Source organism: Lissotriton helveticus, chromosome 7 (assembly GCF_964261635.1).
Source record: "Lissotriton helveticus chromosome 7, aLisHel1.1, whole genome shotgun sequence".
In the NCBI taxonomy this organism is placed as follows: domain Eukaryota; kingdom Metazoa; phylum Chordata; class Amphibia; order Caudata; family Salamandridae; genus Lissotriton; species Lissotriton helveticus.
In genome coordinates, this window is record NC_136068.1 from 1278097912 (window position 1) to 1278117107 (window position 19196).

The following is a 19196-nucleotide window of genomic DNA, read 5'->3' on the forward strand; positions in this document are numbered from 1 at the left end:
AAGGAGGGGAATGCAGCTGCCCGCTAACGCGCAGGGCAGCTGCCCAAAACCACAGTGCAACCTCTTCTGTAAATATGGGGCCGCCCGCGAAGGAGCGCGTGGCGGCAGTACCTCAAGACAAGTGTAGCAAGCTGTTGGTGCTGGGGTACTTTAGGCAGTGGTCCTTGATGAAAACACCACCACCCGCGTAGGAGCACAGGACGGCCTCACACCCCTTCCAGGGATGCCGGCTCTACTGCACGGCTGGGGGCTACTCTCCTCTTGAGTCCCTCCTGGAAAGCAAGGCCGGTGTCGTTGTCAGGCCTACAGGCTCTGCCCACCAAACATTGGTGGAGTACCTCTGCTCTGGTCCAGTCCCTCCCTGGGTTTGCCTGCATCTTAAGCAACCCTCTCTCCCACTGGAGAGGGCAATGCACGGGCAACGGGAGGAGAACGGGAGATCCTTGCTCATCAAGAAAGCACTCAAAACATGCTTGACAAGGACTCCTTGCTGATGGAGGTGGAAGCTTTCCGTCAAACTATCTGGGGTAGTGCTCACCATGTGCTGTTCCTTTTGGGAAGGGATGATGGCTGTACTTGGAGTCCTATGGCCAGAACTGGGCGGGATCACAGAATCTCTGCAGTCCCACAAGGACAGGGGTAGAGGGTACCAGCCCACAAGCCCCTGGAGAGCACTGAGGCACCCAACAAGGTCAGCAGGCAGGTTGGCTAGATGCAAAGTGGCAGTCCCTTCTGCAGCCCAGTAATACAGCAGGGAGCAGGCCAACACAGCAAAGCATGTTGTCCCAATGGCAGTCTCTTCTGGCAGTACATCAGTCCCCCTGGCAGTGTGCAGCAGGTGGAGCCAGTAGCGTCTGTTTACAATTCCGACGCAGTGTCTAAAATCATGGGGTCAGTGCATCTGAACTTATACTCAAAATTGAGTTTGTTCAAAGGGGAACTTCAAAGGTAACCTTTGGAAGTGTGCAACAATCCCTTTCAACCCAACCCTGGCTCCAGACATCAGTAGAGGGTAAATTAACCCTTGTATTAGGGCAAGACACAACCTATACAAACTGAAGTGTGAACACCCTCTCCGAGCCCACTAAGAATATTGGTATGCAGATGTAATCCCTGTAACACCCAGCCCTTCCTGTATTGTGGATGTCTGGAAAGTATGCACCAAGTGTAGCTGTCACCTAGGTCAGACGTGGATTGGAGTCAGGCTACAAAACACAAAGACATAAGCACAGAGAAATGCCCACTTTCTAAAAGTATTTACCAACAATAGTACCTCTGACACCATAGATACAAACTCAGTTTTTTCACACAGAAGTCCCTTTTATTGACTCTGCGTTATTGTTCATTTGATTCTCTTTATATTATTTAACATTGGTATCCGCATTCTTTTCAAAGGCTCTCCTTTTTTACACAGAAAAATTATAGTGGTTGTTGCCACGACTGGATATCACAAAAAACATATATGACTTTACACAACAAAACATATATACATTCGCAAAACGATCAAAAGAAAAGGGTTAGACTGTACACTTCATTATATTGTGGTCATTTCTAATCATCCTACTCTACTTAAACCAACTTTGAATCTGGGGTAGAGGTGTATCCCTCAGATTTTTGGTAGAATCAATAGTCCCAGATAGTGTAGGAGAATGTTACTGTCCGAAATTATGCTCTTCAAGGTATAAATCTTTTTTCTTTTTTATACATGTGAGTTTGGTAGTTGAGCATAAAGGTCTCCAATCCACTAGATAATGCCAACGCGTTTCGACCGTCTTGTTGTTGGGACTAGAACTACTAGTGTAGTGCGGTCTTCATCAGGGCTAAGGTTGGGTTGTAGGGCATCACCTGTAGGAGGTAATGATACCAAGTCAGTATTGGTGTACAGGTATTATGGACATGAGTGTTTTGGGGGGTTGTGATCACGTACCCTTGGTCTTTACAGTCCATGTGTTGGGGTGCTGTTGTTTCTTTTTCTTGGTTCTAGAAATGTCTAGAATCGAGGTCTTTGTTTTCTCTGGTATTGTTCGACTGAAACCCGTAGGTTCTTCGTCCTTGCTCTTGCGGCTGTGGCAGGCAGTGTCTGGAGTGTCTCTCTCGAAACGTAGGTCGTCAGTGATAGGATTAACTTAGCTTTATTCCTATTGGTCGAGGATCGCCTTCGTTGTCACGTGGGGTTTGCTTCCATACGGTTGCTTAGCAACTCGTGTACGCTTCGTTTTTATGAAAGTCTAGTCTTACTCAGTGTTACGTGTAGATTATTACATGTGCTCACCACGCTTTCTAGTGATGGTTTTCAATTAATGAGGAAAGTTCAATGTTCATTAGTTCGAGCCGACTGTTTAATGTATTCGAATAATTTCTAGGATGTGCATGCTTTTTATTGCACATTGGTCACTTCTGACATCTCGTTTAATCCGTTATTAGTGGTGCCCAGGTACAGGATTGTCTTTGCTTCCAACTTTGACAGGATGTTGTCCCTGTTTTTGCCTTTTATATGTCTTAGGACCGTCCAACGCATTTCCTCTGGTCTGTGTCCGTTTTCTTCACAGTGTGTCACCATGGGTGCATTCAGGGTTTTGCATCGGATTCTTGAACGATGCTGAGAGATCCTGGTTTTGACTGGTTGACTCGTTTTACCTATGTATGCCATCTCGCATGGGCATATTATGCAGTATATGACGTAGTTTGTATTACAGTTAGTAAACTCGTCGTGCTGTATATATTTGTTTCCATAGGTGAACCTTGTGCCTTCTATGGTGCTTTCGCACGAAACGCAGTTACCGCATTTTCTATGGCCTTTGATTGGTGGTAAACTCAACATGGATCTTAGTGACGTCTCTTCCTTTGGAATATGGGTGTCAGCTCTGACCAACATGTTTTTTATATTACCATTCTTTTTGAGTGCAAAGATGGGCAGTTGTTCCAGTGGTTTTAGGCCTTTAACTGTGTTCCAGTTTTTACGGACAATTTTCTTAATGTCATTTGTGGCCCCTGAGAAGGTCGTGACGCACACCAAAGGTGTGTCTGTGTCTCTTTCTCTTGGTGTGAGGAGAGCCTCACGGGGTAAAACCAGGCTCTTTTCATAGCTCTTTTCAGCAATTTTCTTGGGTACATCCTTTCTTCTAGTTTTTTTGAGAGTTCTTTTGCGTTGGAGAAGTAATCTTCTTTTTTAGAGCAATTTCTTCTGAGTCTGTAGAACTGGCTTAGAGGTAGGTTTTCTCGCAGGTTTCGTTGGTGAAAGCTCTTGAAGTGCAGGAAGGTGTTCCTGTCTGTTTCCTTGGTATATAAAGATGTGTAGATTTTTCCTTCTTCATGTTTTATCATCAGATCTAGGAAATTGATTTCTTTTTTGTTATGGGTCAATGTGAACTTGATGTTCTGATTCCTGTTGTTTAGCCAAGTGGCAAATTCTTGCAGTTGTTCCTCATTTCCTCTCCATAACATAAAAACATCATCTATATAACGACGCCATGTTTTAATATGGCCGTCGTATGGATTATTATTGTAGATCCATTTCTCTTCATAGAGCGCCATGTACATAATGGCCATCTCTGGCGCAAAGGGACAACCCATCGCCGTCCCCATTGTTTGTAAGTACTGTACATTGTTGAAATAGAAGAAATTGTATTTTAGGCAAATTTCGGCTAATTGCAGCAAAAACTCGGATGGTACATTGTGTGGTCTCTCTCTGGTTTCTAGAAAGAATTCTATGGCCTCCAAGCCTTCTTCTTGAGGAATATTAGAGTAGAGGCTGACTATGTCCATAGTCACCAATATTTCATGGTCCTCATCAAATGTTTGTTGTTCTAGGAAGTTTATGGCTTGCATGGTATCTTTGATGTAGCTTAGGGTGGAGCTGACCAAGGGCTTCAGGAAGGTATCTACATATTTTGCTGGTCTCTCTAGTATTGAGTTTACTCCCGAAATAATGGGGCGTCCTGGAGGGTTTCTAAGGTCTTTATGAACTTTAGGGAGAATATATAGACGCGGTGTTCTTGGTGCTTGATTGATTAAATACTCCCCTTCTTTTTTAGATAGCCACCCTTCCTTTTGTCCATAGTTTTTCAGTGTAGTCAATTTGATTAAAATGTTTTTGTTCCAATCTTCTTCTGTTTTTCGGTAATACCTTTCATCAGATAGTTGTCTTAGGACTTCAGTTTCATACATCTCTCGTGGCAATATCACGACACCTCCGCCCTTGTCGGCTGGTTTGATTATAAGGTTTTTATTTTCTTTTAGATTATCCAAAGCCTGCTTCTCTTCCTTATGTAGATTCCATTTCGTGAAGTACTTTTTTTTGGTGTCTAGACAGTCCATATCTCGTAGTACATTTTTTTCAAATGTTAGAAGTTCTATGGGCATCAAGCTTGTTTGTGGGAAGAATGTCGAGGTGTTTTTTAACCCCGAGTAGTTCCGAGGGCTCGTGTTCTCCTGACTTTGAAAGAATATTTTCAGACGCATTTTGCGGAATAGTTGTATCATCTCCAATTTAGATTGGCATAGGTCTGGTTTGACCGTTGGCACGAAGGATAGTCCTTTGTTGAGGGCATTGATTTCATGGGGTGATAGTATATAATTTGAGAGGTTGAAGATTGCTCCTTCACTTCTTGTTACCACCTGTAGGTGTTGCGTCTCGTCGTTATTTCTCCCTGGAATTGGTTGGGTCTTCGATTGAACCATCTGTTTCCCCTTGGTCGGCCCCTTGCTCGGCCTGTACCTCTGTCTAAAAAAGGCTCCTGAGGGTAGTATTGACGTTGTTGATTATTTCTGCTGTTTGTAGGAAGCTCAGAGTCGCTTAATGTTTCGGAAGATGATGAGGCGTCTGAGAAAGTAAGGAACTGTCTTCGGCTTCTTCCGCCGTAGGTTCTTAAGTACCCGGTGTTTTGTGGTTGATTGTAAAAATCTTTTTCAAGGTATGGGTATGTTTTCTTTTCAGAATAATTCAGAATGTCTCTTTGTAATTTTTGTCTCTTTATGTCTTCAGTTGTTTTTTGAAAGGTTTGATTTTCTTTTTCTAGTTTAGCCAAAAGTGCTTGTGCGTTTTCTACTGCCTGGTTATTCCGGAAAGCTGCTTCCAATTCTTTGATCAGTTCTTGTTCTTTCAGGCCTAACCTTTCTGCTGTCTTGATGGAGTGAAACATCCAATCTCTGGAGCACTTTGTTCCGATATGGCTAAATCCTTGTAAGTATTCTGGGTCGTCGGTGAATATCACGGGCACGTTTTTAACTTGGAGGCCCACTGGTGTTGTTCCCGCCCTCAGGTGTTCTAGTAGAACTTCGCCATGCAGTGAGGTACGGATTTGTTTTTTCTTAAGGCGGGTAATTTTTTCTAGCTCGGTTGTCTGACTCGAGTTAATTGCTGTGTTTCCTGGGTTTAGTGTCGATGGTCTTCTGAGTAGCGCTTCAATGTCCTCTTCTCGGATGCTTAGTGTTTTTGGTTCACCCATTTGTGGGTTCATTTAGGAAGTTGACCAATTTTTATCGATGTTTCTCGGTACGTGATCATAAGGAGGCGATTATGTGTGTATAGTAGCTGGACTTTTTCTAAAGAGGCAGTACCAATGTTGTTTGTTTACCACACAGAGGGAGGGTTAGTCTCCCGCTGGTAGAGATGAATAAATCTCTATTGCTGTCTGAAATAAATTACAGTGATACCCTCGTAGACTGGAGTCTACACAAAGTTTTAGAAGTACGGGGGGGTTGATTCAGTTAAGGGGATCAGAGGTGGAATCTCTAACAATATTTACCAACAATAGTACCTCTGACACCATAGATACAAACTCAGTTTTTTCACACAGAAGTCCCTTTTATTGACTCTGCGTTATTGTTCATTTGATTCTCTTTATATTATTTAACATTGGTATCCGCATTCTTTTCAAAGGCTCTCCTTTTTTACACAGAAAAATTATAGTGGTTGTTGCCACGACTGGATATCACAAAAAACATATATGACTTTACACAACAAAACATATATACATTCGCAAAACGATCAAAAGAAAAGGGTTAGACTGTACACTTCATTATATTGTGGTCATTTCTAATCATCCTACTCTACTTAAACCAACTTTGAATCTGGGGTAGAGGTGTATCCCTCAGATTTTTGGTAGAATCAATAGTCCCAGATAGTGTAGGAGAATGTTACTGTCCGAAATTATGCTCTTCAAGGTATAAATCTTTTTTCTTTTTTATACATGTGAGTTTGGTAGTTGAGCATAAAGGTCTCCAATCCACTAGATAATGCCAACGCGTTTTGACCGTCTTGTTGTTGGGACTAGAACTACTAGTGTAGTGCGGTCTTCATCAGGGCTAAGGTTGGGTTGTAGGGCATCACCTGTAGGAGGTAATGATACCAAGTCAGTATTGGTGTACAGGTATTATGGACATGAGTGTTTTGGGGGGTTGTGATCACGTACCCTTGGTCTTTACAGTCCATGTGTTGGGGTGCTGTTGTTTCTTTTTCTTGGTTCTAGAAATGTCTAGAATCGAGGTCTTTGTTTTCTCTGGTATTGTTCGACTGAAACCCGTAGGTTCTTCGTCCTTGCTCTTGCGGCTGTGGCAGGCAGTGTCTGGAGTGTCTCTCTCGAAACGTAGGTCGTCAGTGATAGGATTAACTTAGCTTTATTCCTATTGGTCGAGGATCGCCTTCGTTGTCACGTGGGGTTTGCTTCCATACGGTTGCTTAGCAACTCGTGTACGCTTCGTTTTTATGAAAGTCTAGTCTTACTCAGTGTTACGTGTAGATTATTACATGTGCTCACCACGCTTTCTAGTGATGGTTTTCAATTAATGAGGAAAGTTCAATGTTCATTAGTTCGAGCCGACTGTTTAATGTATTCGAATAATTTCTAGGATGTGCATGCTTTTTATTGCACATTGGTCACTTCTGACATCTCGTTTAATCCGTTATTAGTGGTGCCCAGGTACAGGATTGTCTTTGCTTCCAACTTTGACAGGATGTTGTCCCTGTTTTTGCCTTTTATATGTCTTAGGACCGTCCAACGCATTTCCTCTGGTCTGTGTCCGTTTTCTTCACAGTGTGTCACCATGGGTGCATTCAGGGTTTTGCATCGGATTCTTGAACGATGCTGAGAGATCCTGGTTTTGACTGGTTGACTCGTTTTACCTATGTATGCCATCTCGCATGGGCATATTATGCAGTATATGACGTAGTTTGTATTACAGTTAGTAAACTCGTCGTGCTGTATATATTTGTTTCCATAGGTGAACCTTGTGCCTTCTATGGTGCTTTCGCACGAAACGCAGTTACCGCATTTTCTATGGCCTTTGATTGGTGGTAAACTCAACATGGATCTTAGTGACGTCTCTTCCTTTGGAATATGGGTGTCAGCTCTGACCAACATGTTTTTTATATTACCATTCTTTTTGAGTGCAAAGATGGGCAGTTGTTCCAGTGGTTTTAGGCCTTTAACTGTGTTCCAGTTTTTACGGACAATTTTCTTAATGTCATTTGTGGCCCCTGAGAAGGTCGTGACGCACACCAAAGGTGTGTCTGTGTCTCTTTCTCTTGGTGTGAGGAGAGCCTCACGGGGGTAAAACCAGGCTCTTTTCATAGCTCTTTTCAGCAATTTTCTTGGGTACATCCTTTCTTCTAGTTTTTTTGAGAGTTCTTTTGCGTTGGAGAAGTAATCTTCTTTTTTAGAGCAATTTCTTCTGAGTCTGTAGAACTGGCTTAGAGGTAGGTTTTCTCGCAGGTTTCGTTGGTGAAAGCTCTTGAAGTGCAGGAAGGTGTTCCTGTCTGTTTCCTTGGTATATAAAGATGTGTAGATTTTTCCTTCTTCATGTTTTATCATCAGATCTAGGAAATTGATTTCTTTTTTGTTATGGGTCAATGTGAACTTGATGTTCTGATTCCTGTTGTTTAGCCAAGTGGCAAATTCTTGCAGTTGTTCCTCATTTCCTCTCCATAACATAAAAACATCATCTATATAACGACGCCATGTTTTAATATGGCCGTCGTATGGATTATTATTGTAGATCCATTTCTCTTCATAGAGCGCCATGTACATAATGGCCATCTCTGGCGCAAAGGGACAACCCATCGCCGTCCCCATTGTTTGTAAGTACTGTACATTGTTGAAATAGAAGAAATTGTAAAGACCAAGGGTACGTGATCACAACCCCCCAAAACACTCATGTCCATAATACCTGTACACCAATACTGACTTGGTATCATTACCTCCTACAGGTGATGCCCTACAACCCAACCTTAGCCCTGATGAAGACCGCACTACACTAGTAGTTCTAGTCCCAACAACAAGACGGTCGAAACGCGTTGGCATTATCTAGTGGATTGGAGACCTTTATGCTCAACTACCAAACTCACATGTATAAAAAAGAAAAAAGATTTATACCTTGAAGAGCATAATTTCGGACAGTAACATTCTCCTACACTATCTGGGACTATTGATTCTACCAAAAATCTGAGGGATACACCTCTACCCCAGATTCAAAGTTGGTTTAAGTAGAGTAGGATGATTAGAAATGACCACAATATAATGAAGTGTACAGTCTAACCCTTTTCTTTTGATCGTTTTGCGAATGTATATATGTTTTGTTGTGTAAAGTCATATATGTTTTTTGTGATATCCAGTCGTGGCAACAACCACTATAATTTTTCTGTGTAAAAAAGGAGAGCCTTTGAAAAGAATGCGGATACCAATGTTAAATAATATAAAGAGAATCAAATGAACAATAACGCAGAGTCAATAAAAGGGACTTCTGTGTGAAAAAACTGAGTTTGTATCTATGGTGTCAGAGGTACTATTGTTGGTAAATATTGTTAGAGATTCCACCTCTGATCCCCTTAACTGAATCAACCCCCCCGTACTTCTAAAACTTTGTGTAGACTCCAGTCTACGAGGGTATCACTGTAATTTATTTCAGACAGCAATAGAGATTTATTCATCTCTACCAGCGGGAGACTAACCCTCCCTCTGTGTGGTAAACAAACAACATTGGTACTGCCTCTTTAGAAAAAGTCCAGCTACTATACACACATAATCGCCTCCTTATGATCACGTACCGAGAAACATCGATAAAAATTGGTCAACTTCCTAAATGAACCCACAAATGGGTGAACCAAAAACACTAAGCATCCGAGAAGAGGACATTGAAGCGCTACTCAGAAGACCATCGACACTAAACCCAGGAAACACAGCAATTAACTCGAGTCAGACAACCGAGCTAGAAAAAATTACCCGCCTTAAGAAAAAACAAATCCGTACCTCACTGCATGGCGAAGTTCTACTAGAACACCTGAGGGCGGGAACAACACCAGTGGGCCTCCAAGTTAAAAACGTGCCCGTGATATTCACCGACGACCCAGAATACTTACAAGGATTTAGCCATATCGGAACAAAGTGCTCCAGAGATTGGATGTTTCACTCCATCAAGACAGCAGAAAGGTTAGGCCTGAAAGAACAAGAACTGATCAAAGAATTGGAAGCAGCTTTCCGGAATAACCAGGCAGTAGAAAACGCACAAGCACTTTTGGCTAAACTAGAAAAAGAAAATCAAACCTTTCAAAAAACAACTGAAGACATAAAGAGACAAAAATTACAAAGAGACATTCTGAATTATTCTGAAAAGAAAACATACCCATACCTTGAAAAAGATTTTTACAATCAACCACAAAACACCGGGTACTTAAGAACCTACGGCGGAAGAAGCCGAAGACAGTTCCTTACTTTCTCAGACGCCTCATCATCTTCCGAAACATTAAGCGACTCTGAGCTTCCTACAAACAGCAGAAATAATCAACAACGTCAATACTACCCTCAGGAGCCTTTTTTAGACAGAGGTACAGGCCGAGCAAGGGGCCGACCAAGGGGAAACAGATGGTTCAATCGAAGACCCAACCAATTCCAGGGAGAAATAACGACGAGACGCAACACCTACAGGTGGTAACAAGAAGTGAAGGAGCAATCTTCAACCTCTCAAATTATATACTATCACCCCATGAAATCAATGCCCTCAACAAAGGACTATCCTTCGTGCCAACGGTCAAACCAGACCTATGCCAATCTAAATTGGAGATGATACAACTATTCCGCAAAATGCGTCTGAAAATATTCTTTCAAAGTCAGGAGAACACGAGCCCTCGGAACTACTCGGGGTTAAAAAACACCTCGACATTCTTCCCACAAACAAGCTTGATGCCCATAGAACTTCTAACATTTGAAAAAAATGTACTACGAGATATGGACTGTCTAGACACCAAAAAAAAGTACTTCACGAAATGGAATCTACATAAGGAAGAGAAGCAGGCTTTGGATAATCTAAAAGAAAATAAAAACCTTATAATCAAACCAGCCGACAAGGGCGGAGGTGTCGTGATATTGCCACGAGAGATGTATGAAACCGAAGTCCTAAGACAACTATCTGATGAAAGGTATTACCGAAAAACAGAAGAAGATTGGAACAAAAACATTTTAATCAAATTGACTACACTGAAAAACTATGGACAAAAGGAAGGGTGGCTATCTAAAAAAGAAGGGGAGTATTTAATCAATCAAGCACCAAGAACACCGCGTCTATATATTCTCCCTAAAGTTCATAAAGACCTTAGAAACCCTCCAGGACGCCCCATTATTTCGGGAGTAAACTCAATACTAGAGAGACCAGCAAAATATGTAGATACCTTCCTGAAGCCCTTGGTCAGCTCCACCCTAAGCTACATCAAAGATACCATGCAAGCCATAAACTTCCTAGAACAACAAACATTTGATGAGGACCATGAAATATTGGTGACTATGGACATAGTCAGCCTCTACTCTAATATTCCTCAAGAAGAAGGCTTGGAGGCCATAGAATTCTTTCTAGAAACCAGAGAGAGACCACACAATGTACCATCCGAGTTTTTGCTGCAATTAGCCGAAATTTGCCTAAAATACAATTTCTTCTATTTCAACAATGTACAGTACTTACAAACAATGGGGACGGCGATGGGTTGTCCCTTTGCGCCAGAGATGGCCATTATGTACATGGCGCTCTATGAAGAGAAATGGATCTACAATAATAATCCATACGACGGCCATATTAAAACATGGCGTCGTTATATAGATGATGTTTTTATGTTATGGAGAGGAAATGAGGAACAACTGCAAGAATTTGCCACTTGGCTAAACAACAGGAATCAGAACATCAAGTTCACATTGACCCATAACAAAAAAGAAATCAATTTCCTAGATCTGATGATAAAACATGAAGAAGGAAAAATCTACACATCTTTATATACCAAGGAAACAGACAGGAACACCTTCCTGCACTTCAAGAGCTTTCACCAACGAAACCTGCGAGAAAACCTACCTCTAAGCCAGTTCTACAGACTCAGAAGAAATTGCTCTAAAAAAGAAGATTACTTCTCCAACGCAAAAGAACTCTCAAAAAAACTAGAAGAAAGGATGTACCCAAGAAAATTGCTGAAAAGAGCTATGAAAAGAGCCTGGTTTTACCCCCGTGAGGCTCTCCTCACACCAAGAGAAAGAGACACAGACACACCTTTGGTGTGCGTCACGACCTTCTCAGGGGCCACAAATGACATTAAGAAAATTGTCCGTAAAAACTGGAACACAGTTAAAGGCCTAAAACCACTGGAACAACTGCCCATCTTTGCACTCAAAAAGAATGGTAATATAAAAAACATGTTGGTCAGAGCTGACACCCATATTCCAAAGGAAGAGACGTCACTAAGATCCATGTTGAGTTTACCACCAATCAAAGGCCATAGAAAATGCGGTAACTGCGTTTCGTGCGAAAGCACCATAGAAGGCACAAGGTTCACCTATGGAAACAAATATATACAGCACGACGAGTTTACTAACTGTAATACAAACTACGTCATATACTGCATAATATGCCCATGCGAGATGGCATACATAGGTAAAACGAGTCAACCAGTCAAAACCAGGATCTCTCAGCATCGTTCAAGAATCCGATGCAAAACCCTGAATGCACCCATGGTGACACACTGTGAAGAAAACGGACACAGACCAGAGGAAATGCGTTGGACGGTCCTAAGACATATAAAAGGCAAAAACAGGGACAACATCCTGTCAAAGTTGGAAGCAAAGACAATCCTGTACCTGGGCACCACTAATAACGGATTAAACGAGATGTCAGAAGTGACCAATGTGCAATAAAAAGCATGCACATCCTAGAAATTATTCGAATACATTAAACAGTCGGCTCGAACTAATGAACATTGAACTTTCCTCATTAATTGAAAACCATCACTAGAAAGCGTGGTGAGCACATGTAATAATCTACACGTAACACTGAGTAAGACTAGACTTTCATAAAAACGAAGCGTACACGAGTTGCTAAGCAACCGTATGGAAGCAAACCCCACGTGACAACGAAGGCGATCCTCGACCAATAGGAATAAAGCTAAGTTAATCCTATCACTGACGACCTACGTTTCGAGAGAGACACTCCAGACACTGCCTGCCACAGCCGCAAGAGCAAGGACGAAGAACCTACGGGTTTCAGTCGAACAATACCAGAGAAAACAAAGACCTCGATTCTAGACATTTCTAGAACCAAGAAAAAGAAACAACAGCACCCCAACACATGGACTGTAAAGACCAAGGGTACGTGATCACAACCCCCCAAAACACTCATGTCCATAATACCTGTACACCAATACTGACTTGGTATCATTACCTCCTACAGGTGATGCCCTACAACCCAACCTTAGCCCTGATGAAGACCGCACTACACTAGTAGTTCTAGTCCCAACAACAAGACGGTCGAAACGCGTTGGCATTATCTAGTGGATTGGAGACCTTTATGCTCAACTACCAAACTCACATGTATAAAAAAGAAAAAAGATTTATACCTTGAAGAGCATAATTTCGGACAGTAACATTCTCCTACACTATCTGGGACTATTGATTCTACCAAAAATCTGAGGGATACACCTCTACCCCAGATTCAAAGTTGGTTTAAGTAGAGTAGGATGATTAGAAATGACCACAATATAATGAAGTGTACAGTCTAACCCTTTTCTTTTGATCGTTTTGCGAATGTATATATGTTTTGTTGTGTAAAGTCATATATGTTTTTTGTGATATCCAGTCGTGGCAACAACCACTATAATTTTTCTGTGTAAAAAAGGAGAGCCTTTGAAAAGAATGCGGATACCAATGTTAAATAATATAAAGAGAATCAAATGAACAATAACGCAGAGTCAATAAAAGGGACTTCTGTGTGAAAAAACTGAGTTTGTATCTATGGTGTCAGAGGTACTATTGTTGGTAAATATTGTTAGAGATTCCACCTCTGATCCCCTTAACTGAATCAACCCCCCCGTACTTCTAAAACTTTCTAAAAGTGGCATTCTTAAAATAGTAATGTAAAATCCAACTACGCCAGTAAGTAGGATTTATCACTACCATTCTAAACATACCAAACATGGCAATGCCTCTTCTTAATAATATGACCCTAGATAGTGGCCACTCCACCGTTCTTGTGCTGTTGGACCTCTCCGCAGCATTCGACACAATGTCGCACCAGATTATGCTTAGGAGACCGAAGGAGATTGGATTTAGTGGAATTGCCTCACAGTGGATGATCTGCTTCAACGGAGCTGACCAAGGGTGTGCCCCAGGGCTCTTATTTGAGCCCGACTCTGTTTAACATCTACATTGGCCAACCTCATTAGGTCCAGTGGTTTCCTGCCCATTTCCTATGCTGTTGACACCCAGCTTCTCTTCTCCTTCAGTACATCTTCCTCATCAGCTCTGTCCATCTTTTCTGAAGGAAGGACTGCTATTGCAGACTGGATGAAAAGCAATTTTCTACAACTTAATGCAAGAAAAACTGAGATAATGCTTTTTGGAGACGCCCCTCTTCTCTGGTCCCCGATTGGTGGGTGGTAGCTGTCGGCCCTTCCCCTAACCCCAAAACCTTCGTCAAAAACCTGGGCATTCACTTTGATCACGCCTTCTCATTAAAGGTGCATGTTGCCCATACTGCTAGCACTTGCTTCTATGTGTTGGGCCTGCTACGACGAGTCTTCCCTCTCTTGCCAGACTATACTCTGAAAACTCTTGTTCAGACCATGATTATGAGCCGTCTTGATTATTCCAACGCTCTCCTGGTCTCTGCGAATGAGTCATCCCTTAGCAGGTTACAGGTGGTTCAGAACACTGATGCACGACTCATCACGAACTCTCCGTCCACAACCCCGTCCCTTCCTTTGCTACAAAACCTCCTCTGGCTTCCAGTTCTCAAGCCTGTCAAATTCAAGGTTTGCTGCACAGTCTATAAAGCCCTGCACAAAATTGGCTCTTCCTACATTTCTAGTAAGATCAAGCCTTATACCCCCTCAAGGACCCTCACTTCACTTCTCCAAGTCCCTAGGGTTAAGAAAGCCAGGCTTGGTGGGAAATCTTTCTCCTACCACGCTCATCGGTACCGGAACCAGCTCCCCATACACCTGAGGCAATGCCCTGATTATCTGCGCTTCAGAAAACTTCTCAATGCCTCCCTGTTCTAATTCTTCCTCAGCCCGCCAGCAGCTTCGCCGGAATCTTTGGGGGTGATTCGGGCGCTCCACAAAACCAATAAATAAATAAAATTAATTTATCAGGCAATTCCCAATGCTAGCCTATGAGAGGGGTTGTTCCACACATCAGTAAGTAGAAAATAGGCTGTTTGTCAGTACCAGGACATGCCACACAATAAAGGCACATGTCCTACCTTTTTCTTACACAGCACCCTGTCCATAGGGCTACCTAGGGTTTACCTCAGGGGTGACCTATGTATAATAAAAAGGGAGTTTTCCCCCCATTCCACCTCCCACCAGTTCAGGGGTGGTATCCTGAGACTGTACCCGTAGGCTGGACAGGAGTCGGGGCAAGTCCTTCCTCCCCCTGCCCTTCCTTCTGGGATTCCGTACCCTCCTTTTGGGAGTGGTACCCCCAGAATCCAGAACTCTCTGGGTGCTTGTGGCAGCCATCTGCACAATTCTCTCACCAGTTCAAAGGTTCTATCCTACAAACCTCCAACCTAGGGTCTGTACCCTTAGACAAACAGGGGTCAGAGATGAGTTCTTCCTTCCCCTCAAACACCTCTATCTGGGCTTCTTCACCCTTCTCTGTGGAGTGGTACTGCCAGATACCAGAACTGGTGGGACACTGGTATCTGTTGCATCCCCAAGTTCTCCTGATACTATGAGGTCTCCCTCAAAGGATTTTCTCCTTTATACAGACTAGACTTCCTTACTGGGATCCCCTCGGGGTACTCTCCAAGCTCTGGGGCTAAGAATAGGGCACCCTGAGACTTTGCCACCCCCACCTCTCCTCTTACTCTGAGAAGGGACATAGAACCCTTTACCCACCCCACCACACTGGACTCATGTGAACTTCCCTTGGTTGGGAAGAACCCGAGCCACTCCCTTTAGGGTCACTCCCAAGTGACTTTCCAGACCCATTGGTACTCACCCAGTGGTCTTCCTCCTTTGCGAGATCCCTAGGGTTACAGAATTTACACTTCAACAGGTGTTTGTTTAGCCCTGGAAAACAACAACAGAGCATGTGCTCTCTGACAAGCAGATTGTACAGCTCTTCATAAGTGTTTACTGGGCTACCCCATACCCATCCTTCTAGTACTCTGCATAAATCCTCCACATGTTCCTCCCAAGCTTCCTGCTGCCCCTGACCCTCAACCTATACTCTTCAGGTGTGAATCCATACTTTTTTGTATCAGGGCTTCTTTCATGGGAGTGTACCTCTACCTGTCACTTCCTTCTAGGGCCAGTAGGGCATCCCTCACATCCTCTGGAATATAACTCCCCAGGCCAGTTGTCCAATCCTACTCGGGGATCTTGCACACTTCCAGAGCTCTCTCATACTCCTGCAACCACTGACATATGCCCTCCCCTCCTTGAGGCTAGGCTAAGTCTGTGGGTATCTTAGTGGAATTTTTCACACTGGACTCAATATTGCTGCCACCACTGGACTCTACCTGCAGTGCTGGTAAGTCCAGAACTCTTAAACTATGCTCATGGGCCAGTTTCCTTTCCTCTAGAGCAAGTTTGTTCCTGGCAAAGGCCTTTCAGCCTCCACCATCCTCTCCTCAGTTAACGCTCTTTTATCCTCTTCCCTTCTCTCTTCTATAGTCATCTGAGCCAGCTGTAACCTCTGAAGGACCGTGTTTTCTTAGAACCCAGCGGTGCCAGGGACACACCCGAAGTCTTCGGATTCTCCGGTCTTGGAATACAGAGACACGGAATACTTCTGGATGGCGTCAAAGATCAAATTTATTAGCTGCAGCTAGTAAAAGTAAACCAAGCAATCCAACACAGTGTACAACTCAGGAAACTGCTCAATTTTCATAGAGCAAGACATCTCTTTTTATACACCATATTCTCATTACAAATGTACACCCACTGCGCAAAATTCTGACCAATAGGACACATTTTCTAACTGAGTATCACATTAACAAAAACCCAATTTACAGTACCCCAACCCAAAAGTTAATTATTAGGACTGTCCCAAATTCAATTTCCACAAGCCGGACAAACCCATAATTGAAAGCACTACCCATGTAATGAAAAGTCGTAGGGAAAGAAACAATTCAGATGTTGAGTAGGATAAGATATGTGCAAGAAACTAAAAGATATCCTGAACATTGATGGGCAATTTTAGACAACGATCAGCCAGAGAAATTGGCTTCGTGAAAGGGTCAGTTTCAGGTGACGGGGTCAGCGTCTTTGCAATTCACTCACAAGTCAGAAAAGGGCTTGTTAATGCATACATCAACAATGAGGCCCATGCAACTTTGTTCATTCGGTTACCCCCACGGCCTACGTGAGGGCAACACAAAAATGGCGTCAAGAACAACTCAAACAAAATGGAGTCTGGTTCGAAATAACGGAACCTCACCTCAGGCCCCTCTCAGCCTATCTATCCTTGACTTCCTCAGGCGACTGGGTGTGGAAGGTGACACTGCTCCTGGCACTAGACCCAGTAAAGGACTCCCTATCTATGGGGTCCTCTCCTTCTACTGGCTTCCCTTCCCAGTCATTCTTTCCCTCTTCCTCAAACTCTTCAGGGTCACTGCCTTCTTGGGGTTTGGATTGGGAACTCTGCAGGCACACATTTGTCGTTATGGATTAAATGCCTTCCTCCTGCCCTGTCTGGAGGACACTGCTGAAGCTGGACGCTTTTGCTTCCCCATGCGGCAGAGCTTCTACATGATTTGTTGCAGTAATGACTGGTTGCTTGGAACACACACCCTCTTCCTTTGGTGATGTTGGGTCCCAGGAGTGGGAGCACTATTGTTATGTTTTTTTTCTTGTCTCATACACTTCCTTTGACCGCTCTCTCTTATCTGCTCCTACTGTAATAAATGCCATCCTTCTGCTCCATTGGGGCATAGGTGGTACCTGCCCCATGACTCGTTTGCCATTCCTAACTGCCGGGGCTCCTAGATCACCCCATACCATGTTCAAAAGTTTTAGCCTTAATGTCCGAGGCCTTATCTCCCAGTGAAGAGTCTGACACTCCTTTTTGTGCTTACAGAAGCCAAATGCAATATATGTCTCATCCAAGAGACTCCTCTCATCCGAAAGTATTGGTACCGCCTGCATTCCCGGCTGGAGTGGCGGTCCTCCTGGCCACTCACATTCCAGGTCGAGTTATACAGACGCATGCCGAGATCACTGGCCGAATGCTGACCCTCCAACTTGCTTTACCAATATACACACTTACAATAGCCACGTTATATGCCTTTACTGAAAATCAAGAGCCATTCCTATTAGATGCTGTGGGTCGGGTACTGATATCTCCTGACACTGACATCCTGATAGGCAGGGATTGTAACTTGTTGCAAGATACCCTTATGGATAGATCAGCCCAACGTATAGGCTAAATAGGTGCCTTTACTGCGGCGGGACATCAGTGGATGCGGGATGTGGGGCTTGAAGATGTGTGGCGAACTAAGCACCCCACTGATAAAGCTTATACCTTTTACTCTGCGGCTCATCAAACATACGCCCGCGTTGGCCTCTTCTTAACGTTCCCATGTCTGCCTGCAGCTGTAGTGGTAGTAGACTTGGGAACGGCTGCCCTGTCTGACCTCTCCTCTATCTTCATAACTTTATGCACCCCATGCCACCCAACACAGTCCGGTGCTTCTTCAGCACACCACAGTCAGCACAGAGATTGCAACAGCAATACATGCATTCCTAGATGGCAATGATACCCCAGACACTCCCATTGCTTCACTCTGGGATTCCTTTAAGGCTGTAATAAGAGGTACTTCCAATGCCATATCGGCACAACACTATAGAGAAAGGACAGCAAAGAGACTTGCTCTGGAGGGTCAGGTGAGAGATCTAGAGGAGGAACACAAACACTTGGGCGCCCATTTAGCGAGTCGTCGGCTTACATCAGCATGGAAGGAACTTTTCACTTTCGACATGGACAAAGCTGAGTATGCCTTACTGCGCTATAAACGAAAGTTCTACTCCAGGGATAACAAAGCAGAGTATTTGCTCGCCCATTAGTTTTGTGCCCAAGCACTCAAGCAAAGTATACTTGAAATTGAGACTCAGCCAGGACACATAGTCTACCAGGATTCTCCGACTGCACAAGAATTTGAGCGCTTCTTTGCCACATTATACACAACGGAGGCGCTAGATGTGAAAGAAGCTGCCCAGTACATTGCCCCACTCCTGGTAAAACAAATCCCTGATAGGGAAGCTGTAAAGATGGACTCCGATATCCAAATGGCAGAGGTACTGCCGACAATAGCCCAGCTACAACCGAGGAAGGTCCCTGTTCAAGATGGCTACCCTGCTGACTTCTATAAAGCACCCCCTACTCTCCCCCCCCCCCGACCCACTTATACAACTCTTTTAGCTCTGCAGGGACTCACTAAAACCATGAGAGACTCCACTATCACAGTGATCCCCAAACCGGGGAAAAACCTGTGCCTCTTACAGCCCCATATCTTTGCTGAACGTGGATCCCAAAATATTCACCAGCATACTGGGGGTCCAGCTAGTCCCCTACATGCATATTAAAACACATGCAAGCCACCCACTGGCATCCTTTGAGCAATGGCTCCTCACACGCGACACTGGCAATTGTATAACAACAGCCGTGGGGGGGAGGGGGCGGAGGGGGGTGCACGTGGTAAACAGTGCAGCTGCTTTTGTTCACGGG

General features: G+C 43.7%; 1 protein-coding gene across 2 annotated transcripts in view; it reads left to right on the forward strand.

Moving 5' to 3' along the window:
- Positions 1–19196, forward strand: part of ARMC7 (armadillo repeat containing 7) — a 159189-nt gene that overhangs the window by 36674 nt on the left and 103319 nt on the right. The gene's annotated exons all lie outside the window — the stretch shown is intronic.